General features: G+C 48.8%; 1 protein-coding gene across 2 annotated transcripts in view; it reads left to right on the forward strand.

Moving 5' to 3' along the window:
• Positions 1-27,585, forward strand: part of LOC134945227 (uncharacterized) — a 52,020-nt gene that overhangs the window by 2,629 nt on the left and 21,806 nt on the right. The gene's annotated exons all lie outside the window — the stretch shown is intronic.

Consider the following 27,585-nt stretch of genomic DNA (forward strand, 5'->3'; position numbering starts at 1 on the left):
ACGTATATGGACGCTACTACTACGGGTGGGGCATTACGTATAAGGACGCTACTACTACGGGTGGGGCATTACGTATAAGATGAATAAGATTGTGCTACATTGTGGCGTAATTTTAAATGGGGGTACTATTGTGTGGCCATGCCCCTTAGTTGTGAGACCACACCACTTTCTCTAACGTCCTAAGTGGATGCTGGGGACTCCGTAAGGACCATGGGGGGATAGCGGCTCCGCAGGAGACTGGGCACATCTAAAGAAAGCTTTAGGACTATCTGGTGTGCACTGGCTCCTCCCCCTATGACCCTCCTCCAAGCCTCAGTTAGATCTTTGTGCCCGAACGAGAAGGGTGCACACTAGGGGCTCTCCTGAGCTTCTTAGTGAAAGTTTTAGTTTAGGTTTTTTATTTTCAGTGAGACCTGCTGACAACAGGCTCACTGCATCGAGGGACTAAGGGGAGAAGAAGCGAACTCACCTGCGTGCAGAGTGGATTGGGCTTCTTAGGCTACTGGACATTAGCTCCAGAGGGACGATCACAGGCCCATCCATGGATGGGTCCCAGAGCCGCGCCGCCGGCCCCCTTACAGAGCCAGAAGACAGAAGAGGTCCGGAAAATCGGCGGCAGAAGACATCCTGTCTTCACCAAGGTAGCGCACAGCACTGCAGCTGTGCGCCATTGCTCCTCAGCACACTTCACACTTCGGTCACTGAGGGTGCAGGGCGCTAGGGGGGGGGCGCCCTGAGCAGCAATAAAAACACCTTGGCTGGCGAAAATACATCACATATAGCCCCCAGGGCTATATGGATGAATTTTAACCCCTGCCAGAATCCATAAAAAAGCAGGAGAAAAGTCCGCGAAAAAGGGGTGGAGCCTATCTCCTCAGCACACTGGCGCCATTTTCCCTCACAGCTCCGTTGGAGGGAAGCTCCCCTGGCTCTCCCCTGCAGTCACTACACTACAGAAAGGGTTAAAAAAGAGAGGGGGGCACTAATTAGGCGCAGTATTAACAATACAGCAGCTATAAGGGGAAAAACACTTATATAAGGTTATCCCTGTATATATATAGCGCTTTGGTGTGTGCTGGCAAACTCTCCCTCTGTCTCCCCAAAGGGCTAGTGGGGTCCTGTCCTCTATCAGAGCATTCCCTGTGTGTGTGCTGTATGTCGGTACGTTTGTGTCGACATGTATGAGGAGAAAAATGATGTGGAGACGGAGCAGATTGCCTGTAATAGTGATGTCACCCCCTAGGGGGTCGACACCTGAGTGGATGAACTGTTGGAAGGAATTACGTGACAGTGTCAGCTCTGTATAAAAGACAGTGGTTGACATGAGACAGCCGGCTACTCAGCTTGTGCCTGTCCAGACGTCTCATAGGCCGTCAGGGGCTCTAAAGCGCCCGTTACCTCAGATGGCAGATATAGACGCCGACACGGATACTGACTCCAGTGTCGACGGTGAAGAGACAAATGTGACTTCCAATAGGGCCACACGTTACATAATTGAGGCAATGAAAAATGTTTTACACATTTCTGATAATACGAGTACCACCAAAAAGGGGTATTATGTTCGGTGAGGAAAAACTACCTGTAGTTTTCCTGAATCTGAGAAATTAAATGAGGTGTGTGATGATGCGTGGTTTTCCCCCGATAACAACTGATAATTTCTAAAATGTTATTGGCATTATATCCTTTCCCGCCAGAGGTTAGGGTGCGTTGGGAAACACCCCCTAGGGTGGATAAAGCGCTCACACGCTTGTAAGGGCTCTACCCTCTCCTGAGATGGCCGCCCTTAAGGATCCTGCTGATAGAAAGCAGGAGGGTATCCTAAAATGTATTTACACACATACTGGTGTTATACTGCGACCAGCAATCGCCTCAGCCTGGATGTGCAGTGCTGGGTTGGCGTGGTCGGATTCCCTGACTGAAAATATTGATACCCTAGATAGGGACAGTATATTTTGCCTATAGAGCATTTAAAAGATGCATTTCTATATATGCGTGATGCACAGCGGAATATTTGCCGACTGGCATCAAGTCTAAGTGCGTTGTCCATTTCTACCAGTAGAGGGTTATGGACACGTCAGTGGTCAGGTGATGCGTATTCCAAACGGCATTTGGAAGTATTGCCTTAATAAGGGGAGGAGTTATTTGGGGTCGGTCTTTCAGACCTGGTGGCCACGGCAACAGCTGGGAAATCCACGTTTGTACCCCAGGTCGCCTCTCAACATGAGAAGACGCCGTATTAACAGGCGCAGTCTTTTCGTGGACAAGCGGGCAAAATGTTCCTCATTTCTGCCCCGTGACAGAGTGAGAGGAAAAAGGCTGCAGAAATCAGCCAGTTCCCAGGAACAGAAACCCTCTCCCGCCTCTGCCAAGCCCTCAGTATGACGCTGGGGCTTTACAAGCAGAATCAGGCACGGTGGGGGGCCCGTCTCAATGAATTTCAGCGTGCAGTGGGCTCACTCGCAAGTAGACCCCTGGATCCTTCAGGTGATATCTCAGGGGTACAAATTAGAATTCGAGACGTCTCCCCCTCGCCGTTTTCCTAAAGTCGGCTTTACCGATGTCTCCTTCTGACAGGGAGACAGTTTTGGAAGCCATTCACAAGCTGTATTCCCAGCAGGTGATAATCAAGGTACCCCTCCTGCAACAGGGAACGGGGTATTATTCCACACTGTTGTGGTACCGAAGCCGGACGGCTCGGTGAGACCGATTCTAAATCTAAAATCTTTGAACACTTACATACAGAGGTTCAAATTCAAGATTGAGTCACTCAGAGCAGTGATTGCAAACCTGGAAGAAGGGGACTACATGATGTCTCGGGACATCAAGGATGCTTACCTTCATGTCAAAATTTACCCTTCTCACCAAGGGTACCTCAGGTTTATGGTACAGAACTGTCACTATCAGTTCAGACGCTGCCGTATGGATGGTCCACGGCACCCCGGGTCTTTACCAAGGTAATGGCCGAAATGATGATATTCCTTCGAAGGAAGGGAATTTTAGTTATCCCTTACTTGGACGATTCCCTGATAAGGGTAAGATCCAGGGAACAGTTGGAGGTCGGTGTAGCACTATCTCAGGTAGTGTTGTGGCAGCACGATTGGATTCTCAATATTCCAAAATCGCAGCTGGTTCCGACGACTTGTCTTCTGTTCCTAGGGATGATCCTGGACACAGTCCAGAAAAAGGTGTTTCTCCCGGAGGGGAAAGCCAGGGAGTTATCCGAGCTAGTCAGGAACCTCCTAAAACCGAGCCAAGTCTCAGTGCATCAATGCACAAGGGTTCTGGGTAAAATGGTGGCTTCCTACGAAGCAATCCCATTCGGCAGATTCCACGCAAGAACTTTCCAGTGGGACCTGCTGGACAAATGGTCCGGGTCGCATCTTCAGATGCATCAGCGGATAACCCTGTCACCAAGGACAAGGGTGTCCCTCCTGTGGTGGTTGCAGAGTGCTCATCTTCTAGAGGGCCGCAGATTCGGCATTCAGGACTGGGTCCTGGTGACCACGGATGCCAGCCTGCGAGGCTGGGGAGCAGTCACACAGGGAAGGAATATCCAGGGCTTATGGTCAAGCCTGGAGACATCACTTCACATAAATATCCTGAAGCTAAGGGCCATTTACAATGCTCTAAGCTTAGCAAGACCTCTGCTTCAAGGTCAGCCGGTGTTGATCCAGTCGGACAACATCACGGCAGTCACCCACGTAAACAGACAGGGTGGCACAAGAAGCAGGAGGGCAATGGCAGAAGCTGCAAGGATTCTTCGCTGGGCGGAAAATCATGTGATAGCACTGTCAGCAGTATTCATTCCGGGAGTGGACAACTGGGAAGCAGACTTCCTCAGCACGACCTCCACCCGGGAGAGTGGGGACTTCACCCAGAAGTCTTCCACATGATTATAAACCGTTGGGAAAAACTCGACAGGTATTGCGCCAGGTCAAGGGACCCTCAGGCAATAGCTGTAGACGCTCTGGTAACACCGTGGGTGTACCAGTCAGTGTATGTGTTCCCTCCTCTGCCTCTCATACCCAAGGTACTGAGATTGATAAGATGGAGAGGAGTAAGCACTATATTCGTGGCTCCGGATTGGCCAAGAAGGACTTGGTAACCGGAACTTCAAGAGATGCTCACGGAGGATCCGTGGCCTCTACCTCTAAGAAGGGACCTGCTCCAACAAGGACCCTGTCTGTTCCAAGACTTACCGCGGCTGCGTTTGACGGCATGGCGGTTGAACGCCGGATCCTGAAGGAAAAAAGGCATTCCGGATGAAGTCATCCCTATCCTGATCAAAGCCAGGAAGGATGTTACCGCAAAACATTATCACCGCATTTGGCGAAAATATGTTGCGTGGTGCGAGGCCAGTAAGGCCCGACGGAGGAAATTCAACTGGGTCGATTCCTACATTTCCTGCAAACAGGAGTGTCTATGGGCCTGAAATTGGGGTCCATTAAGGTTCAAATTTCGGCCCTGTCAATTTTCTTCCAAAAAGAACTAGCTTCAGTCCCTGAAGTTCAGACGTTTGTAAAAGGGGTACTGCATATACAGCCTCTTTTTGTGCCTCCAGTGGCACTTTTGGATCTCAATGTAGTTTTTTGGGTTCCAAAAGTCACATTGGTTTGAACCACTTAAATCTGTGGAGTTAAAATATCTCACATGGAAAGTGGTCATGCTGTTGGCCCTGGCCTGGGCCAGGCGCGTGTCAGAATTGGCGGCTTTATCCTGTAAAAGCCCTTATCTGATTTTCCATTCGGACAGGGCGGAATTGAGGACTCGTCCTCAGTTTCTCCCTAAGGTGGTTTCAGCGTTTCACCTGAACCAACCTATTGTGGTGCCTGCGGCTACAAGGGACTTGGAGGACTCCAAGTTGCTTGACGTTGTCAGGGCTCTGAAAATATATGTTTCCAGGACGGCTGGAGTCAGAAAATCTGACTCGCTGTTTATCCTGTATGCACCCAACAAGCTGGGTGCTCCTGCTTCTAAGCAGACTATTGCTCGTTGGATTTGTAGTACAATTCAGCTTGCACATTCTGTGGCAGGCCTGCCACAGCCAAAAATCTGTAAATGCCCACTCCACAAGGAAGATGGGCTCATCTTGGGCGGCTGCCCGAGGGGTCTCGGCTTTACAACTTTGCCGAGCAGCTACTTGGTCAGGAGCAAATACGTTTGTAAAATTCTACAAAATTGATACCCTGGCTGAGGAGGACCTGGAGTTCTCTCAATTGGTGCTGCAGAGTCATCCGCACTCTCCCGCCCGTTTGGGAGCTTTGGTATAATCCCCATGGTCCTTACGGAGTCCCCAGCATCCACTTAGGACGTTAGAGAAAATAAGAATTTACTTACCGATAATTCTATTTCTCGTAGTCCGTAGTGGATGCTGGGCGCCCATCCCAAGTGCGGATTGTCTGCAATACTGGTACATAGTTATTGTTACCAAAAAATCGGGTTATTGCTGTAGTGAGCCATCTTTTCTAGAGGCTCCTCTGTTATCATGCTGTTAACTGGGTTCAGATCACAAGTTGTACGGTGTGATTGGTGTGGCTGGTATGAGTCTTACCTGGGATTCAAAATCCTTCCTTATTGTGTACCCTTCTCGTCCGGGCACAGTATCCTAACTGAGGCTTGGAGGAGGGTCATAGGGGGAGGAGCCAGTGCACACCAGATAGTCCTAAAGCTTTCTTTAGATGTGCCCAGTCTCCTGCGGAGCCGCTATCCCCCCATGGTCCTTACGGAGTCCCCAGCATCCACTACGGACTACGAGAAATAGAATTATCGGTAAGTAAATTCTTATTTTTCCCGATGCACAACAAAGGAATATGGGAGGGCGCAAAATTCATAGTTTGCAGGGGGAAGCCGAACACCCTAGCACCGGCCCTGGCCACCAGTAGCAAAAGTACACCACGGCCACTGACACTATCTGCAGGGAGGAGAACAGCGCTGATATGGAGGGTACTTGCAGGCAGCGAGTCGCCGCCCGCAGCTCCTCTCCCACCTACACACCATACCTGCCGCCTGACACCCACACCACAGGGAGAGGGCGCTAGCTCAGGCACCGCTAGATCAGCATCTGCAGCATACACACAAGGGCTGCCATGCTCAGCGGCAAGGGGTGCGGAGCATGTGCAGCGGGACAGCGCCAGGACGGGACACGCACTAATCAACATTGCTGCTGGGCCGGAGCTCCCTCCGTCTGCAGCCTAAGGACGCGCGCCGCACCTCTCCAGGGAAACACCATGCCTGCCCGCCCACAGGGCTCCGGACGCTTACCTATGCTCCGCAATCACAGCAGCTGCCAGGCAGGATGGAGGAATGACGCCCGTCAGACGGGGCGGACAGTGTGCGGCAGAACGGGGCCAGGAAGGAATGCTGACCACGACCCATTGCTGCTGGGTCTGAGCTCCCTCCCTCTGCAGTCACCATCTCACAGCAGCAGCCTGGAGGTTAGTGGCCACCACGACCCGCACATCCTTACCTCACACATACCTCACATATACCTCACATATACCTCACACATGAGAGCAAAGGTACACACACTGTGACATCACACCTGTAGCCCACCCCTATATCTGCTAAGTACTCCCCGTCACTATGCCCTGTCACCCTCATCCTGCTCTCTAACTGCCTGTCTGTGTACTGGCCTTCACCCCTCTCACACCATCACCAACCCTCACTAACTACCACAGAGACTATGTGCACTGATATCTGCCCCTCCACCACCTGCAGCGCCCCTGGACCCCTCCCCATCCCCCGCAAACCCCCGCACCTGCCCCTCCACCACCCGTGGCACCCCCACCCACTGCGCCTTCGGACCCCCTACCCCACCCGCAGTGTCTTCCAAACCCTTCCCCCATCTGCAGCAGCCCCTCCCCCACTCCCCCATCCGCTGCACCCCCGGACCCATCCCCTGCACCCCCACCCCTCTAGCAACAGCAACACTTTCGGTCCCACTACCCCACCCGCAGCACTCACCTCACCACCAACCACTCCACCTGCGGACCCCCTACACCACCTGCTCCTCCACCACCTACAGCCCCTCCCGATCCACCGCACCCTCACCCCCCTCCCTCCCTCCCCCACCCGCAGCGCCTCCAGGCCCCCTACCTCACCCGCAACACCTGCACCCTTCTCCACCAGCAGCGCCTCCGGAACCCCTCCCCCATCGGCAACAGCCCCTCCCCTGCCTCCCCCACCCACAGCACCCCCACCCCTCCCGCATCCCCTGACCCCCTCCCCATCCGCTGAACCCCCGCATTCACCCCTCCCCTATCCGCTGCACCCACTGAACCATCCCCTACACCCCCACCTCTCCAGCAACCGCAACACCTTCGGACCCACTACCCCACCCTCAGCACCCACCCCTCCACCACCCACTGCACCTCCGGACCTCCTACACCACCCGCTCCTCCACCACCTGCAGCCCCTCCCCATCCACCGCACCCCCACCCGCAGCGCCTCCAGGCCCCCTACCTCACCCGCAACACCTGCACCCTTTAACCCTGCAGCGCCTTCGGAACCCCTCCCTCATCCGCAACAGCCCCTCACCCGCCTCTCCCCCACCCACAGCACCTCACCTCTCCCACACTCCCGGACCACCTCCACCATCCGCTGCACCCCCGCACCCACCCGCGCACACACCCCTCCACCACCTGCAGCACCTCCAGACCCCCTCCCCCATCCACCGCAAATCCACACACCTGTCCCTCCACCACCCGTGGCACCCCCACCAACAGCACCTACGGACCCCACACCTCAACACACACGGACCCTCCCTCCTCCGGACCCCTAACCCCATTCACTGCACCCCCCCTCTCCCACCCGCAACGCCTCCACACCTCCTACCCACCCGCCACACCCTTTCCCACCCGCAGTACCTCTGGAACCCCTCCCCCATCCAGCCCAGCATCTGCCCCTCCCCCACCTGCCCCTCCCCCACACACAACGCCCCCCCGGCCCCCTCCCCCGGTACCCACCCGCGGCGCCTCCAGAGTCGACCCCCTATGCCACCCGCCCCTCCACCACCTACATCACCTCCGGACCCCCTCCCCCTTCCGCCACACCCCGCATCTGGCTCTCCCCCGCCCGCTGCACCTTTGGATCCCCTACCCCACCCACGCAGCAGGCCCTTCCCAATCCGCATCGCCTACACCATTCGCAACAGCACCGCACCCGCCACTCCCCCACCCACGTTACCCCCGCATCCACCCCTCCCCCACCCCCTGCACCCCCTGGTCACCTCCCCCATCCACTGCACACCCGCACCCACCCCTTCCCCATCTGCAGCGCCTTCGGAACCCCTCCTCCATCCGAAACAGCCCTGCAGCTGCCATCCCCCACCTGCGACACCCCTGCTCCTACCCCACCCACAGCGCCTTCATACCCCCTCCCCCATCCGCGGTCCGCACTCCCCAAACCCCTTACTGTTGCAAGGGACTACGCCCCCTTCATCATTGGACGCCCTTTCATTGTGCAATATTCAAACACTAACAAAACTAGGAATGCAGGTAATACTCCATATATTGAACCCCAGAAAGGCGTGCAGGGGTTAAGGGGGCGTAGCCCCTTCCGACGGTGTGAAGAGCGCCCGTAGGGCGCGATGAAGCACCTAGTAAAGGGATAATTGATCAAATGAATTAATAGTACGTTACTATAAAATAATAAAATCTAAGCTATATAGATAGAAGTTGATGAAATACAAATGATTAGTAATTAGTGTATTCCTGGGAGACAATTAAATGGTGTGGGAGTATGGTCGGTAGATGTGGTTGATGGGAAAGTGGTTAGGGTAAAAGAATAAAAGTGAAGGCGTGAGAAGAAAAGATGTATAGGAATAGTCAGGTAAGGAACTGGTATTGGTACAGGATTCTTGTTTACACAACACTACTGTAGCTATCCAGATCCAGAACATTCAAGCAGCTGTAGACAACTTACATTTGCAAGACTTCCAAAGCTAATTCAGCACTCAGCATCTCAGACACAGTGAGTGAGCTCATTATTAAGAGTGGTGAGTGCAGGGAAGCATAGAGCGTTGCAGTTATAATCATATAGGCATGTCTGCTGACAATATAAGGACATTGGGGTCAAGCTAGGTATAGTACAAAGTATGTGCAGTGCAGTGCCCCCCCCCTCCCGTGTTCTCCCGCAACCACTGTCACATATCCCCTTTGTGTTCTGCTCAAGCTACTGTCACACACACACTGCCCTCTGTGTTCTGAGAGATGGTAGCAATGGTGGCGCTGTACGCAGTGGAGCGCATGTGATAAGTCACACTGCACATGTGCCGCGATGGTCTTGCAATGGCGGTCACAGAGAGGATTTATTTGCAAAGTGATTGCTAGTAAGGGACTTTGGGCGGGATGTAATGAAGTCTCAGTTCAGCACAAGACATGATTTCCGGCAATCTCAGACTTTGTTACACCCCAGCCTTTGTGTGGGAGGTAACGGGGATTGGCAACTAATGAGCATTTCTGGGGTGCAGTTGCAGTGGCTCCGGCGCATTACTTCCAACGACCATGCTATGCAACCATAGGGCTACACAATACAAATCCTGACGCCTGCGACACTAGCATATTTTCACAGAGCCACTACATACAGATTGCAGCTGAATCAGGCCCTATGTGTAGGTAGAAAATATTATAGAAATCTTGTCATATTCCTAAGCAGTTTGTCAAGTTGAATATGAAAGAATAAACATTATTAGTCATTAACCTTCGGTTCATTTTGCATCAATGAATTATTTTTATTTGCCCAAGAAAATACTCTACAGAGATTGAGCAATTATAAAAAAAATCTCAGAAGCTGCAGTAACATCTCCCATTGCACTCAGCCCTATGAACTCCATGTTATAGCATACAGTAAGCAGTTTATTAATAAAATATCTAATTTCTGTGAAATTTCAGTAATAGTACTCCAGAGAAAAGCTTCAGCCACAACTCCCCAGTAACATATATGCTTTCAAGATTCATTATACTCACTTGCCACAAGCAGTAGCAAATTCTGTACTTCCATAGGAAAGTAAAGCGCACTAGAGAAGATGCGTCAAGAATCCTAATGGGAAATCTCAACCCCTCTGGCCTTAATATGCTTTCACTTCTGCTGAACTTTTAGCTGAATTAAACCTTAAGGGTCCTAATTAAGAAGACAGCTTTTTTAATATATCTGAGACAATTGTAGCACAATCAGGGACTCTAGTAGAGTCTGATGTAAGTCATTCCCACTTATGCGTAGTAAATTGTAGTAAGGGCCACTCCATATCGCTTACAAGGCCTAATTCAAGGTTCAATGCAAAACAACATTTTCCTCTAATGGTCAAAACCATGGGGGTAATTCCAAGTTGATCGCAGCAGGAAATTTTTTAGCAGTTGGGTAAAACCATGTGCACTGCAGGGGGGGGCAGATATAACATGTGCAGAGAGAGTTAGATTTGGGTGGGTTATTTTGTTTCTGTGCAGGGTAAATACTGGCTGCTTTATTTTTACACTGCAATTTAGATTGCAGATTGAACTCACCACACCCAAATCTAACTCTCTCTGCACATGTTATATCTGCCTCCCCTGCAGTGCACATGATTTTGCCCAACTGCTAAAAATATTCCTGCTGCGATCAACTTGGAATTACACCCCATGTGCAGTGCAGGTTTTGCCCATTAGCGGAAAATGTTGTTTTGCGATAAACCGTGAATTAGGCCCACAATTCCTTAAGTATAACAAAGTAGACATGCAGAGGGTGGTAGCAAACTATTGTAGCCCAAGTACCAAGTTGGGGTACAAGCATCCACATGTATTCCTATTTGTCGGTCTATGTGTTCCAGCTTCTTTTCCTTGTTCAAAATCTGTGTTGACGATGCATGCGCTAAATAACAATCAAATTTAAAAAAATACATACCTTTGCCCTCCTAAGGAAAAAAAAAACAATTTACAGCACTAGTGCTGCCAACCTAGACTGTTATCAGCAAAACCAGTACCAAAAGGCTTGCATTTTCTGTGAAAATGGCACTGCTAGCACTAATACTGTGCCAACCAGCACAAGGCCAGTCAGTACTGTGCTGTATTTCCTTGGGGGACTAGGCCCACAGCCCCTGCTGAAAGCACTAGAACTATTCCACACCCCTGGTGCTGTAGGTGTGTGTGTGGGGGTTAATCGGAGCTGTAGGTGGGGGGGGTGGAGGGGGGTTAATCGTAACAACTAAAAGTATATTGTAGCATTTTCCCATGTTGCTCTACTGATCACAGCATGCCCTAGTTACCTTAAAGTGTTTGGTTATGCTGGTGCTGGTAGTACTGCAAGTGCAAGCATACCCAATGGGACCTGTATTATTTTATTAAAAATACCCGCTCCGTTCACACATGCACATATACGCATATGCGCACACACAACCATCATTCGCCAATTTTTTCTGTCCACCTCATTGGTAGTGGTGGTAATGGGATACTCTTCCTTGATTCCTGAAAGTAATCCAATGGATAAAAATAGGATTTTGGTTACCTACCGGTTTATTCTTTTCTCGTAGTCAGTGGAGGATGCTGGGGTCCACATTAGTACCATGGGGTATAGACAGGTCCACCAGGAGCCATTGGCACTTTAAGAGTTTGAGAGTGTGGGCTGGCTCCTCACTCTATGCCCCTCCTAACAGACTCAGTCTAGAAACTGTGCCCGAGGAGACGGACATCTTCGAGAGAAAGATTTAACACAGATTGTGGCGAGATTCACACCATCTCACACATACAAGGCACATCAAACCTCAGCAACTGCTGAAACATTACTTCCCAAGTAACAATACAGCACATAACTAAACCAAGTAATTGTAAGGAGAAATTTACCCAAAGGTAATTTCACTCCTGGCGCTAGATGAGGGGGTTCACCACAGCTGCTATTATACACAAAGGGGTTGGTCAGACCCCGAACAGCAATTAAAACACCAAAAAAAGAAAGTATTAGCGCTTGTAGGTCACAAATGAGAAGATAGGTCACAATGAATCACAATTTAATAAAACATGTTAAAAACTGCGTGCTAAGCACATATAAATGAAAAAACAATAATACATAAAGTGAGTAGTGCTCCTCCCGATTGTAAGGTTTTTATGGAAGAAAAGTTCAGAAAACCTGTTCCGATAATTAGTCCCCTTGGACTCTGAGAGCCCATGCAAATCACAACTGTGAATAATAGTTACCACCAGCGTCTCTCAAGGTTTTTAAGTGGAACTGCGTCCACATGTGGCTTTTCCTCGATTGGTGATGAAATGGAGCTTCCACGGTGTGAAAGGTACTCTCTTTATAAAAAGTCCAAATGCTGTTACTTGGTGGGGACTTGGTCCAGGTGAAGGTCTTCCAGTAGACAGGGAGTGGGCACAAAGCGGCAGGACTCACCAACGCGTTTCGTTGCATTTGGGCAACTTTTTCAAGGTTCTTACAGTCCTGCTGATGGTGGTTTATAAACCCTCTCAATATGGTTGCTCCTTTGCATATGTGATTGACTGTGACCATCTATTATCATGTGACCAAATAATGACAGACACTAGGGGTTAAAATAATACTTATTAAAAAGTCAAAACATATGTTTGTTAAATGAATAATTTTTCATAGTATATCTCAAAAGATATTTAGTATAATCTGGTCACATGACCGCTGTTTGCACATATCTAGTTTGGGCAATTTCAAAAACATGGAATGGTACTCCTCATATAATGTTCTAACATAATAGGGAAAGGAACTGGAATGTGCTCCACAGGATGAAATATTCCTCATAGTGGTGAACACTCCCTCTCCTCAGTTACAAAACAGAGGTAGAAACCAGCTGGGCCAAATCAGGGACCAGGTTGTGTCTAGATTACCAGTTCATGTGTGCAAGGGAAGTGACGTAGCTCTTGTTATACCGATCTCACGTCACTGGAACATCAACCAATGCTGCACTGCAGTAGGGTTGCCAGGGTGACGCGCTGACAACAACCAGTGCGCCCCAGTGTGATTGCCATGGCGACGCGCTGGCTACGGACAACGCGTCACTCTCCTGCATGCAAGTACAAGGGGGGAGCGGCGCGGCATCAGCACGTCGATGTCGCGTCACTCCTCCATGTCAGTCCCCCAGTACGGTGCGTGAATAGGCACAATCAGTTGCTATAGCAATACATATACTTATGTAACTCTTGGGCAGCTCACCCCCGCAAGTGGTACTTTAGAATCACATACAATGTATCTATCTTAAAACGACCTGAAGTGTTACACTAGTAAGAATATAGTTCTAATAGAATGATTAGTATCTATTTCTCAAGACTTAGTACAAATCTGTGTACATAAAGGCAGCAAAAAAAAAAAAAAAAGTATAATATTTAATAATAAATAAATAAGCAAAAAAATCTATATTCAAATATACTCTATACTAGTACAACTCATTAGTAGTATATAGAAGAGAGCAGGAGATGGAATAATTTGTCACACCCATAAAAGAAGAGATCAGATTATCCAAAGAGACAGGATTCATAATACTGGATTGAGTTCAACTGCCTCATTCAATCCAGATGGATAAATAGTATTTAGCCTAAACATCCAGTATAATTCCTGTTTACAGAGAGTTTTGTAGCGGTCCCCACCCCTCTTGGTCACCCCTATAGACTCAATTGCCACCAAACTAAGAGAGCTAGGGTCACCACCGTGATTACCTCTAAAGTGTCTTGACACACTATGTGCAGGAAATTTATTAATGATGTTACAGCGGTGTTCCATAAAGCAAACTTTTATACTTCTGGTAGTTCGTCCCACATATCTGTGGTTACAACTACAAGAGAGAAGGTATACAACATAGTTGGTATCACAATTCATAAAGCTTGTTATTACATGTTCCTCTCCCTTCCCGACATGAATATGGGTAGTTTTCCTAGGGATATGTTTACATGTGGTGCATCTAGTGGCTCCACAGCAGTAAAAGCCTGGTGGTCTTGATAGTAGCCAGGTTTCCTGTATATTTGTCTTCTCTATTATTGCAGATGTATTTTTCATGAAACTAGGTGCGAGGATGCTTTTGAGTGAAGGTTTTTTTCTGAAAATAAATTTTGGTCTCATTGGTATATGGCCCCTAAGAACAGCATCCTGATTCAAAATCCCAGAGTTCTTACAAATAATTTTTTTAACGAGCGTGCTGTCCCTATTATATGTGGATATAAAAGCTAAATCGCTGTCTTGAGCATATGGATGATCGGCTTCAATCCTATCTGATTTCCTTGATGATTTTTTGGAGTTCTTTGGGGCCAGTAGAGTATCTCTATCTAGGGTAGCTACTTCCCTAATAGCTCTTTTTAAGGGAGACTGAGGATACCCTCTAGTAACAAATGATTCCATCATGGATTCTGCTTGTTCCATGCATTTGGTACTATCAGTACAAATGCGTCTTAAGCGCAAAAATTGCCCCCTGGGGATATTCCTCTTCCATGGGGGAAGTGGGCACTCTGGTAGTGCAGGTAGGAGTTGGTAGCAACCTCCTTGTTATAATTGGAGGTGAGGATTTTCCCTTCTCTGGCTTCTAGGGTTATATCCAGGAAGTTAACAGTGAAAGGGTGATAGGAGTGAGTGAATTTAAGATTAAAGTGATTAGCATTGAGACTAGAGACAAAGTGTTGTGCTGATGTCAGTCCCTATCCCAAATAATAAAAAGATCATCTATATAGCGGCCATAGAGGACCAGGTTCGCGCCAAATCTGCCGCCCCACACATGGACATCCTCGAAGACACCGATGTATAGGTTGGCGTAATTCGGCGCAAACCTGGTCCCCATGGCCATACCCATCACCTGTAAGTAAAACGTGTCCATGAAAAGAAAATAATTGTGTTGTAGAATGAAAGAAATTGCATCTAACAAAAATTCCCCGTGTCTCTCTGAGAGGTCACCATCTGCTCGTAATCTGGTTGCTATCGCATCACGGCCGAGATCATGAGGGATGTTAGTATATAAACTTTGTACATCTAAGGTCATAAATGCATAAGTCTCCTTCCAAACAAATCCTTGTAGCAATTGAAGGAAATGGGTGGTGTCCTTGATATGTGACCTCAAAGTAGAGACACGGGGTTGAAGAAAGGAATCAACATAAAAGGATAGATTGGAAGATAAAGAACCTATTCCGGAGATAATAGGAAGCCCAGGAGGTGAGTTAAGTGACTTGTGTATTTTTGGGAGGTGATAATAAATAGGAACTGTGGGGTGCTTAATAAACAAAAAAATTAGATTCCTCCCTGGAGATAACCCCATCCGCCAGGGCGTCGTCTAGCATATGTTGTAATTCTTTCAAAAAAATTGACATCGGGTCGTTTTTTCATTGTTTATAGAATTCAATATTACTCAATTGTCTATTGGCCACAATGATATAGTCCCTCCTATCCTGCACCACCAGACCCCCCCCCCCTTTATCAGCCTCCCTAAAAACTAGAGAAGTATCCTTAGTGAGGTCTCTTAAGGCTTTACGCTCCCATTTGTTAAGATTCATTTTGGTTTTCTTATTTTTTGACTTTCCTTGTTGGCACATATTCCTCAAATCACCTAGTGTAGTTTTGTAGAAGCTTTCTATCATGGTGCTTTTATATATAAGGGGATAGAACTCAGACTTGCGTCTAAACGCACTCCTATTTATATCGAACACCTTATTAGGAACCTTCATTGTTGAACTAGAGTTTTCATCCAATAGATTTGTAAAATATTAAGAGCAGGATCATCCCCAGAGTCGAGTGTAATAGCCAGTCCCTCCTCTTTGTGTCTGTGTAGATTTCGCTGTATAAAGTAGCGCTTTCTACATAGTGTGTGAACAAATCTATTAGATAGATGTTTACATGTGGAGGGCTGCCTGTTATATTCTGTCTCAGTGCATTTCACAGACGCCGGTCATAGTTTCTGTCCAGTTTCTGAGTTTCTGTCTAGCTGCTTCCAGCCTTGATCCAGTGTCTGATCCAGTGTCTGATCCAGCTTCTTGCCTTGAAGCGTTCCTGTCCTGAAGTCCAGTGGCTTTGTCTATTCCTGATCCTGATTCGGTATCCTGTTCCTTGGTGTCCACTGCTCAGTCGTTGGAACTCTGCCTGTCCTCTGGTCCTGAGAGCCTGTGTCAGCTACATTGGGGGTTCCTGTCCGTTTGCCAGTATTTGTACCGGTTCCGTGAGTAGCGGCTTTGCCGCGTCTGTCGGCCAAGGCAGCTGTATTCTTTAGTTTCTAGTTACTGGTGTTTTGCAGAGGGTTCTGCATATGCTGTCACCGCCGGTACACAACAGTATTGTGTCGGCGTGTGGACAGCATTTCCTTTGTTGTTGTTAATCCTGGCGGCTGTGCCGCACATACTTTATTTAAGTTCTGTAGCGCCCCTAACTCTGTATTTCTGTCTTTAGTTAGAGGTTCCCCTTGTCATCACCCCATCTCAGTTTACGCCTTGTCTCCAACTAAGACCGGGGGGCATCGGAGTTGGGCAGACATAATCCGCCCTTCAAATGCGGCTGCCGTGGGCCCAAGAAACCATAGTCACGCAGGCGTAGGCTGACAACGAGGGTGAGACAATGGAGTCAGGTTTCCGTAGGGGTTTGCTGCTGAGCTCCGTATCTATTGCAGCTTTACGTTCCTGTACATGGGGCTCATCCGCCCAGTTCCAGGAGTACCAAGTACAGTGAACGTAACATTATCACCAGCCATACAACAAAAAAGAAACAAAGCTAAATAGTAGTTTTTTCTTTTTTGACCCAGTCCAGCCCTGTCTAGAATCCAGTCCTGTCTAGAGTCCAGTGTACAGAACCCAGTCCAGTGTGCAGAACCCAGTCCATTCTTGTCTTGTCAAGTTCAAAATCCAGTCCTGTCTAGAATCCAGTCCAGAATCCAGTCCTGTCTAGAATCCAGTCCAGAATCCAGTTCTGTCTAGAATCCAGTCCTGTCTAGAATCTTGTCTAGAATCTTGTCTAGAATCTTGTCTGGTTTGAAATCCTCCTATGCCTACTATGCAAGCCCTGCAGGCATCTCTCTCAGCCCTGAACTCTGCTTTCAGTGTTTTGAAACCTGAGCGGCTAGAAGTTTTGCAGCAATCCTTAAAGCAACTGCAAAACCTTCTGACCAAAATTTTGCTTATCTTGCCAGAAGTCGTTGAGAGTTCATATATCTCTAAAGAGACTCTTGTTCACCGTATGGTGACAAGAGAATCCTCAGGTTTAATTGGAGAGAAAACGTTTAAAAGTTTTCTGTGGCCCAGGCTCTCAGAAGAGGAGCATCTGCGTCGCAGAAACTTAAATTTATGCCTATATTGTGGGGGTTTAGGCCACTATCTGCAGACCTGTGAGTTGCGCAAGCCAAAGTGTGGCGACAAGTCCTGCCCTCTGGCCAAGTTGAGTCAGGATTCAAGACCTACTCCTGTCTCTACTGTGGCAGAGGTACTTGTCACAAAACCCACACTAAAAAGCACTCTGTCCTATAATTGGGGTCCTTGGGCTAGGGAGCCCCAGTATAAATTCAGGAACCAAAGGAGAATGTTTCTCTCCTCTCTTGACTTTCCTGTTGAATCAGAGTTGCAAACCCCGGTAGTGGAAGCCCGGGGTCCTGGAGCGGTACCCAATGCCCGGGGTCCTGGAGCAGTACCCGATGCCCGGGGTCCTGGAGCGGTACCCGATGCCCGGGGTCCTGGAGCAGTACCCGATGCCCGGGGTCCTGGAGCGGTGCCCGGGGTCCTGGAGCGGTACCCGATGCCCGGAGTCCTGGAGCGGTACCCGATGCCCAGAGTCCTGGAACAGTACCCGATGCCCAGAGTCCTGGAGCGGTACCCGATGCTCTGGGTCATAGAGGGACATCGGATATAATAGCTCAGGTGTCAATACCAGAAGGGGTCTCAGAAGCTGTTACCCCAGGTAGGGACTTGGCAAGCGCACCCCCAGAAAGGGTGTCTAAAACCATAGTTCTAGAAGGGAACTCGAGAAGCAAAACCCCAGAAGGGATCTTTGAAGTAATATCCCCAAGTGGGGTCTCGAGAGACACAGCCCCAGAGAAGGGTCTAGAGGTCGCTTCCCCAGGAAAGGACTCAAGAGGCATAGCGTTAGTGGAGGTTCTGAAGGTTATAGCTTCAGCAAAAGTCCCGGAGGTCATAGTCCCGGGAGAAGTTTCGATAATTATCGACTCAGAGAGGGAGGCTGACGGCCCGGTCCCAGAGAGGGAGGCTGACGGCCCGGTCCCAGAGAGGGAGGCTGACGGCCCGGTCCCAGAGAGGGAGGCTGACGGCCCGGTCCCAGAGAGGGAGGCTGCTGACGGCCCGGTCCCAGAGAGGGAGGCTGACGGCCTGGTCCCAGAGAGGGAGGCTGACGGTCCGGTCCCAGTAAAAGAATCCGAGGTGCTGACCCCAGCGGGGTTCCCGAAGGCCACTGCCCCAGCGGGGTTCCCGAAGGCCACTGCCCCAGGTGGGGTTCCCGAAGGCCACTGCCCCAGGTGGGGTTCCGAGGGCCACTGCCCCAGGTGGGGTTCAGAAAGTCACTGCCCCTGGTGGGGTTCAGAAAGTCTCAGCCTCGAGGAAGGTCTATAATGACCTGGTCACAGTGAAGCACTCCAGCCAGTCAGCACAAAAATCACAGTCTATTACCATTGCTGCTGGATGTGCTTTCCTGTCTTCTCCCCACAGGAATTCTCCTAAAGTTTCAGTACCTAGGGGAATGGAACCAATCTATGGTCTGTTCTCAGATTCTAAAACTGATGAGATTTCTTATGTGCCTGTGCAGTCTAGTAGGAAAGGGAAAAATCATCTGACTGCTCGACCTATATGTTTTGAAGAGTTTTTTGAGCCAGAGATGTCTTCCTTTCCTGGTGTCTTCAAGCAGGCACAGGGGAAAAAGTTGAAGAAAAGAAAAGATATATTGCTGATTCTTGCCTTGTTGTGAAAAAGAAAAATACGATTTTTTCCCCTTGTCTTGTGTCCAGTGGCCACCGTCAAGGGGGGGGGGGGGGGGGGGGCACTGTTACAAGCTGTTGCCACAGCTTGTTTCTGTTTCTTATCTTTGGCTGTTTGTTCCAGTGTCAGGTCTATAAATGTATACCTTGTTTTGGAAAACCTGAATTTTGGGGTCTGTTGACCCCTCCTCAAGGGGGGGGGGGGTACTGTTATGAGCCACGGCAGTGGCTCATTCCTGTTTTGCATTTTGGTTATGTATTTTATGTTATACTTCTGTTTCTGTTCCCCGTGAGTGTCATGGGGTGTCTGGAGCCCACCCTTAAGGAGAGGGTACTGTTATGAACCACAGGTAGTGGTTCATTCCTGTTTTCCGTTTATGTATTTTATGTGTTAGTTCTCTTGCAGGCCAGGATTTCCCTTTGCTCTGGTTTAGAAGACTCTTGTTTGCTGCCGGTGGTGAGTCTGTGTAATTGCAGCCTGTTTCCATGTGTTCAGCCTCACCTGTCTGTTAATTGCACCTGTCAGTTGGGCAGCAGGGCAGCTGCACAACATAATTAATTAGGTTCTCTGCAGCTATTGGAGGGCTGCCTGTTATATTCTGTCTCAGTGCATTTCACAGACGCCGGTGATAGTTTCTGTCCAGTTTCTGAGCTTCTGTCTAGCAGTTTCTGTCTAGCTGCTTCAAGCCTTGATCCAGTGTCTGATCCAGTGTCTGAGCCAGTGTCTGATCCAGTGTCTGATCCAGCTTCTTGCCTTGAAGCGTTCCTGTCCTGAAGTCCAGTGGCTTTGTCCATTCCTGATCCTGATTCGGTATCCTGTTCCTTGGTGTACACTGCTCAGTCGTTGGAACTCTGCCTGTCCTCTGGTCCTGAGAGCCTGTGTCAGCTACATTGGGGGTTCCTGTCCGTTTGCCAGTATTTGTACCGGTTCCATGAGTAGCGGCTTTGCCACGTCCGTCGGTCAAGGCCGCTGTATTCTTTAGTTTCTAGTTACTGGTGTTTTGCAGAGGGTTCTGCATATGCTGTCACCGCCGGTACACAACAATATTGTGTCGGCGTGTGGACAGCATTTCCTTTGTTGTTGTTTATCCTGGCGGCTGTGCCGCACATACTTTATTTAAGTTCTGTAGTGCCTCTAACTCTGTATTTCTGTCTTTAGTTAGAGGTTCCCCTTGTCATCACCCCATCTCAGTTTACGCCTTGTCTCCAACTAAGACCGGGGGGCATCGGAGTTGGGCAGACATAATCCGCCCTTCAAACACGGCTGCCGTGGGCCCAAGAAACCATAGTCACGCAGGCTGACAACGAGGGTGAGACAACGGAGTCAGGTTTCCGTAGGGGTTGCTGCTGAGCTCCGTATCTATTGCAGCTTTACGTTCCTGTACTTGGGGCTCATCCGCCCAGTTCCAGGAGTACCAAGTACAGTGAACGTAACAATGGGTATGTACCAAAACTCCCAGAATAGGAGGGAGAGTGCGGAGGCTCCTACAAAACTGATTGACTGAACTTCAGATCATCAGAGGCCAAAGTATCGAACTTGTAAAACTTGCAAACGTGTTCGACCCCGACCAAGTTGCAGCTCGGCAAAGTTGCAATGCCGTGACACCCCGGGCAGCCGCCCAGGAAGACCCCACCTTACGAGTAGAGTGGGCCTTAACAAATTTTGGACACTGCAATCCTGCCGTAGAATAAGCATGCTGGATTGTGAACCTAATCCAGCGAGAGATCGTCTGCTTAGAAGCAGGACACCCAATTTTCTTGGGATCATATTGTTAGGTGCCGCGGTCCACGGCGCCGCTCGGTCTGTTTCCGAGCGACGCTCACCACACCTCCTTCCCTGCCCGCCCGGCGCCTAGCAACGCTGGGATGCCGTGCGCGCTGAGCCGCCGGGTCCCTAGCAACGCTGGGACGCCGTGCGCGCTTAGCCGCCGGGTCCCTAGCAACGCTAGGATGCCATGCGCGCTTAGCCGCCGGACCCTTAGCAACGGGGACTCCACTGACTACCGCGTTCCCCGTTGCTTCCTGCCAATCATTACACCTGTTAGCTCTGGTCGTGCAGCAGGGCAGCTGCACGAGATTACTAATCAGGCTTCGCTGCAGCTATTGGAGGGTTCCCTGTTAAATTCTCCCTCACTACCTGGCACAGACGCCGGTGATAGCTTCCTGTATGCTGTTCCTGCCTGGTAACATCTGTTCCTGGTTTAGCTGTATCTGGTCGATCCTGCTCCCTGTGCTCCCGTGTCCTGGAGTTCTGAAGCCGGTCCTGGGAATCCTTCCTGTCCAAAACGAACCTGTTGCAGTCATCCGTGGGTTCTCGTTACTTGGGGTTCTCTCCCGGTTTGTGAGTAGCGGCTTCTGCCGCGAGTTGCGGCCTAGGCCGCTTAATCCTTGTATTACCTTTGTGTTGGTGGTTTTTGCGGAGGTTTCCGCTTTTCACTGTCCTCCCCAGAACTCAGCGGTGCCGTGTGGGGGAACGGACAGTGGTATCTTTTGTTGTTCTTTGCCGCACATATATTTAGTTTAAGGGTAGTTAGTAGCCCCTAGCTATTGTTTGTTTTAGTTAGAGGTCCCCTTGTTATTATCCTGTCTCGGTTCACGCTTTGTCTCACGCTAAGACCTGGGGGCATCGGAGTTGGGCAGACCTAATCCGCCCTTCAAACGCGGCTGCCGTGGGCCCAAGAAACCATAGTCACTCAGGCGTGAATTGACCACACGGGTAAGACAACGGAGGTAGGGTGCTAGGGGCTATTCTCGTACCACTCCTTAGTTCAGCGTCGCGTCCTGGTGCTCTGAACTCACCTCGCAACATCTCTCCAGTTCTGAGCATCAGGAACGTAACACATATAGGACAAACAGAGAGTCCGATTTTCTGTGATGAGAAGTTCTCTTCACAGATATATTCAGAGCCCTCACAACACCCAAGGACTTTGATGTAATTGAGGAGTCAGAAGCCACTGGCACCACAATAGGATGGTTGATATGAAATGCTGACACAACCTTCGGAAGAAACTGCTGACGTGTCCGGAGCTCAGCTCTATCTTCGTGGAAGATCAAGTAAGGGCTTCTACAGGATAAAGCCCCCAATTCGGACACACGTCTAGCAGAAGCTAAGGCCAACAATGTGACAGCCTTCCATGTAAGAAATTTAACCTCAACCTCCTGTAGAGGCTCAAACCAATCCGACTGGAGGAACTGCAACACCACATTAAGGTCCCAAGGCGCCGTAGGTGGTACAAAGGGAGGTTGGATGTGCAGAACTCCCTTCAAAAAAGTCTGAACCACAGGGAGGGCAGCCAATTATTTCTGGAGGAAAATGGATAGGGACGAAATCTGGACCTTCACAGATCCCAACCTCAGGCCCATATCCACACCTGCTTGCAGGAAGAGGAGAAAAAAGTCTGAGTTGAAACTCCACCGTAGGAAACTTCTTGGATTCACACGAAGAGACATATTTCTTCCAAATACGATGGTAATGTTTAGACGTTACCCCTTTCCTAGCCTGTATCAGGGTAGGAATGACCTTCTTCAGAATGACCCCCCGAGCAAGTATCAGGCGCTCAACTTCAGAATCTAACCGTGAATTTTGAGAAAGCGGTTGTGAGAACAATGGACTGCAGCAGCTTCTCCTTGGACGATGCCTTTATCAGCAGATCATCCAGATATGGAATGATGTTCACCCTTTGTTTGCGGAGGAGAACCATCATCTCTGCCATCACCTTGGTAAACACCCTCAGTGCTGTTGAGTGGCCAAATGGCAGGGCCTGGAACTGGAAATGACAGTCCAGTAATGCGAAACGGAGATAAGCCTGATGTGGCAGCCAGATCGGAATGTGGAGGTACGCATCCTTGATATCCAGGTAAACCAGGAATTCCCCCTCTTCCAGACCTGATATCACTGCCCTGAGAGACTCCATCTTGAACTTGAACTCCTTTAGAAAGGGGTTCAATGATTTTAGGTTCAGAATGGGCCTGACCGAACCATCCGGTTTCGGTACCACGAAAAGGTTCGAATAGTAACCTGTGGTTTGCGAATGAGGAGGAACTGGCACAATGACCTGTACCTCCACCAACTTCTGGACAGCTCCTTGGAGGACAGTGCTGTCTGCCAGCAGAGCTGGCAAGCCTGATTTGAAAAAACGATGAGGAGGGAAACTTTGAAATTCCAGCCTGTATCCCTGGGATACAATATCTATCACCCAGGGATCCAGGTCAGACGATACCCAGACGTGACTGAATTGTCTGAGTCTCGCTCCCACTGGCTCCACCTCCAGGCCACGCGGTCCACCGTCATGCGGAGGACTTTGGTGTACCCGAAGCAGGCTTTTATTCCAGGGAACCTGCAGCGGCAGGTTTCTTGGACTTAACTCGACCTCCCCTAAAGAAGGTATTGGACGGTCTGGCCTTTCTAGGCTTGTTAGGCCGAAAGAACTGTGTTGCTGATGAAGATAAGGATTTCTTCGGAGCAGGTGCAGCTGAGGGAAGAAACGGAGACTTACCCGCTGTAGCCGTGGATATCCACGCATCTAAAGCTTCCCCAAAGAGAGCCTGACCTGTATAGGGTAGGGACTCCACACTCTTTCTGGATTCCGCGTAGGCCGACCAATGGCGCAGCCACAGTCCCCGAAGAGCTGAAACAGACATGGAAGAGATACCCGCAGCCATGGAACCCAGGTCTTTCATGGATTCTACCATAAAACCTGCTGAATCGTGAATGTTGCGTAAAAATAATTCAACATCACCCTTATCCATCGTATCCAAATCCTCAAGTAAGGTAGCCGACCACTTTACTATAGTCTTTGCAATCCATGCACTAGCAATAGTGGGACGTAATATGGCCCCTGAAGCAGTGTACATTGATTTAAGTGTGTTATCAATCTTTCGATCAGCCGGCTCCTTTAAGGCAGTAGATCCTGGAACAGGTAAACCACCTTCTTTGAGAGTCTGGACACAGATGCGTCAACAATCGGCGGGTTTTACCATTTTTTCCTATCCTCCTCAGGGAAAGGAAACGCCTCCTGCACCTTTTAGGGATCTGGAATTTTTTCTCTGGGTTTTCCCATGCTTTCTCAAATATAGCATTCAATTCCTTTGACGCAGGGAAGGTTAGCGAGGCTTTTTTATTTTCAGTGAAAAAAGCCTCCTCAACCTGCTCAGGTGTGGTATCATTAATATTCAACAAATCCCTAATAGCCTCTATCATCAATTGCACCCCCTTTGCAAGAGATGCAGACCCCCGCAACACATCCCCATCACCGTCTGTGGTGCCAGAATCGGAATCCGTGTCATCCTGTGTGACATGCACAAGTGCACGTTTGTGGGGGTATATATAGCGGAGCGTGCTGAGGTACCCTAAACAGGCCATACTGCCATAGAGTTCTGTAATACCTGAGTTGCAGATTCATTACTTGCAAACCTGTCAGAAATCTGAGAAATCCAAGATTTGATAGAGGAAAAACCACTCAGGTTCCCTTGCTGGTATCTGTGCTAAACCAGTGCTATCCTGATTACATGGAATGGGATCACCCTGGGAGGACAAATCCTCTGCAGCATATGACACAGTGTCCCTGGACATAGCTAAAGTAGACCACCAAACACTCCACACACACACAGGGGAGGGCCGACAGAGTCCCCCCCCCCACCCCCACCCCCCTAAGAATGGCAAGAGAGACACAGAGATTGGAGCCAACCCACACACCGCGCTTTTTTACCAAAGGGAGACCCCTTTTCAGTGCTGACTGTGTACCTTAATAGGATACACAGCCGTATTCGATTCTTCGGCTCTGCAAGGGGGTGGCGGCATGCTGCTGGAGCGAGCGGTCCCCTGTGGCGGAAAATGATCAGACCCCTCTGGAGCTCAGTGTCCAGTCAGCGGAGACAGTGGCTCAGACCCCGCAGGGTGGACACTGCTTTCCCCCCTCAGTCCCTCGCTGCAGGGAGGCTGTTGCCAGCAGCCTCCCTGTAAAATAATAAACTCTAAAAAAAAACTATTTTACCAGGAAAACTCAGGAGAGCTCCCCTAGCTGTGACCGGCTCCTCCGGGCACATTTTCTAAACTGAGTTTGGTAGGAGGGGCATAGAGGGAGGAGCCAGCCCACACTCTCAAACTCTTAAAGTGCCAATGGCTCCTGGTGGACCCGTCTATACCCCATGGTACTAATGTGGACCCCAGCATCCTCTAGGACGTAAGAGAAAACAAATAATCATAAAATGACAAGGTGATCCTTACAGAGCCACAAGCGAATGAGGCAGAGGCTGAGTATTACGTTTATTTGTACAGTGGGAACTTCCCATAATCTGAACACAGACAGGGACAGCAGATTTAACGAGTGATATTCTAGAATAAGAAATGGTGCTCTAGCCAATCAGCTCCTGTCCATTTATCATTTGTAACAAGTAATAACAAGAATATCACTCATTAAATCAGCCCCAGTGTAAAATCACCACTGTATATAGAAAACCGATCTTACACTACTAGCGTACCTTACTACAAATACTCACATATGTGTATGTGAGTATTTACATAGTAGTAAATTTTATGCAAAGTAGTAGTTTGAGCAGGGGCATCTTAAGAGAGAGGAGGTGACCCGCGTACAGCCTCCATTGCAGGCCCCTTCCTCCCTGGCAGCATGTAGACTCTGGCATAATGCCAGAGTCTACTGCACATGTGCAGGTCTCCGGAAATATGGCGCCTGCGCCTTGTTCCCAGGGACATCTCCAGTGTGCATGCGCAAATCACTCAGAAATGGCCGCAGCGGCCATTTTCCTAGTGATTTGTGTCCGCACTGCAGGGACGCCACCGTGGTACTCCGGAGGGGTAAGTATAATATATGAGTGCAGGGTGTGCGTTGTGGGTCCCCCTGGAGCTGGAACCAGTGGCCCATGCAAATGGCACATACTGCACCCATTATAGAAACGCCTATAAGTTCAAGTATGTGGACATACAACATATGATACGAGTTGGTGGGGATCTCTGTGTCAGATACTGTAGCTGGTAATGTACATTTTAAAAAGTGTAAATATATATACACATGTAAAGTATATAAGACAAAGGGAGAGATGTGTCAAAACTGGGAGAGAGTTAAAGGGAAGAGAGATAAAGCAGCAAATGATCACCTTCTAACTGCTATGTTACTGGCTGTGTCTGAAAAATGCCAGAAGCTGGTTGCTTGGTACTTTATTTCTCTCCACTTTATCGCTCTCCAAGGCTTGACACATTGCCCACAAAGTGATACTACATTCCAGTTTTAATAAATCAAAGAAGAACAGCCTGATTTACGTCTTTCAGCTAAATGGAGAGGTAAAAGTGCCAGATCACTTACAGAATAAGGTATCTTATTTATTTATTAAAGATAGTGATAAAGACGAAGGGGGAGGGAATCCTTAATGATTATCCAAATAATGACAGCATAGTAATTGGGTCTGCTTTGAATAGAAAATTCTCGCCCTGCTTACTGTTTCTAAGTCGATTGGTGGTTATGAGCAGATAAAGTCCTGGGATTTTTCAGTCATGAAGCTTCCAGCGAGGAGACAAGTGTTTGGAACTCAGTTTACTGCACACTCCTTGTATGGTAGCCTGGACGGTTCAGCTTGGGTCTGTCTTCAGAGAAGCACCGCAACCTCAGGGTCTGACTCAGAAATGTATGCAAGGTTGATGTTGTCTGATGTGGAACAATTTTTTTGCCACTTTGAATGTGTATAGGTCACATTGCACATGAGTGATGGCGATGGCAGTGAGGATTTATTCATAAAGTGAGTGACAGGCAGGGGACATTTGTGTGAGGTAACGGGGGAGCGGCAACTCAAACGCAGGCGTGTCGTGACCATTTCAGGGATGTCACAGCTTGCCAGAGTGATCCCATATGGCTTTTTACTGACATCAGCAGTCTCTTCCAATTGTTTGCATTTTGTAACGAATTTGCACAATAGCTTTGCAGGTGGTTTATGACCTGTACATTATTCCTTTCTTTATATAATTAAACTCTGTCTTTTCTACAAATTGTATTGTGATACTTAATAGTGTTACATCCCTTTTATATTTACTGTTGAACGTTTTATGCTGTACATTTCCAGGAGTTATATTAAGTTACAACTTAATTGACAACTTTGGTCCTGATGTTATAATTTTTTAATTGGACGTACACTGCTATCAAGAAACCTGTGTGGAATAAAATGTGTCTATTCGCCAGTATGCCATGTTGTACACATCTTTTGATGTGACTGCCTCTATGAGGGGAATCCAATTAGCTGTGAACAACTCCCGCCGTGAGTAATTGCAGCTGTATATGAGCAAAAATATGTTTGAGTCCAGCATTAGATGGGGCCATGACGGGTATGGGTCATTAGGTCGACAATATTTAGGTCGACATTCATTAGGTCGACCACTGTTGGTCGACATCCATTAGATCGAGATGGTCACTAGGTCGACATGAAAAAGGTCGACATGAGGTTTTTTACTTTTTTGGGTGTAGTTTTCTTCGTAAAGTGATGGGAAACCCGAATTAGTGCACCGTGTTCACTCGCCATGCTTCGGCAAGGTTCCGCGCTCTGCTACCGCTGCACTTGGCACAGGTTACTATTCCCAATCGTAGTCCACGTGGATCATAAAGTATGAAAAAGTAAAAAAAAATTAATGATTTTTTTTTTTTTAAAAACTCATGTTGACTTTATTCCATGTCGACCTTCTGACTGTGTCTACTTAATGCATGTCGACCAATAGT

The sequence above is a fragment of the Pseudophryne corroboree genome, chromosome 7 (genome assembly GCF_028390025.1).
Source record: "Pseudophryne corroboree isolate aPseCor3 chromosome 7, aPseCor3.hap2, whole genome shotgun sequence".
Lineage (NCBI taxonomy): Eukaryota > Metazoa > Chordata > Amphibia > Anura > Myobatrachidae > Pseudophryne > Pseudophryne corroboree.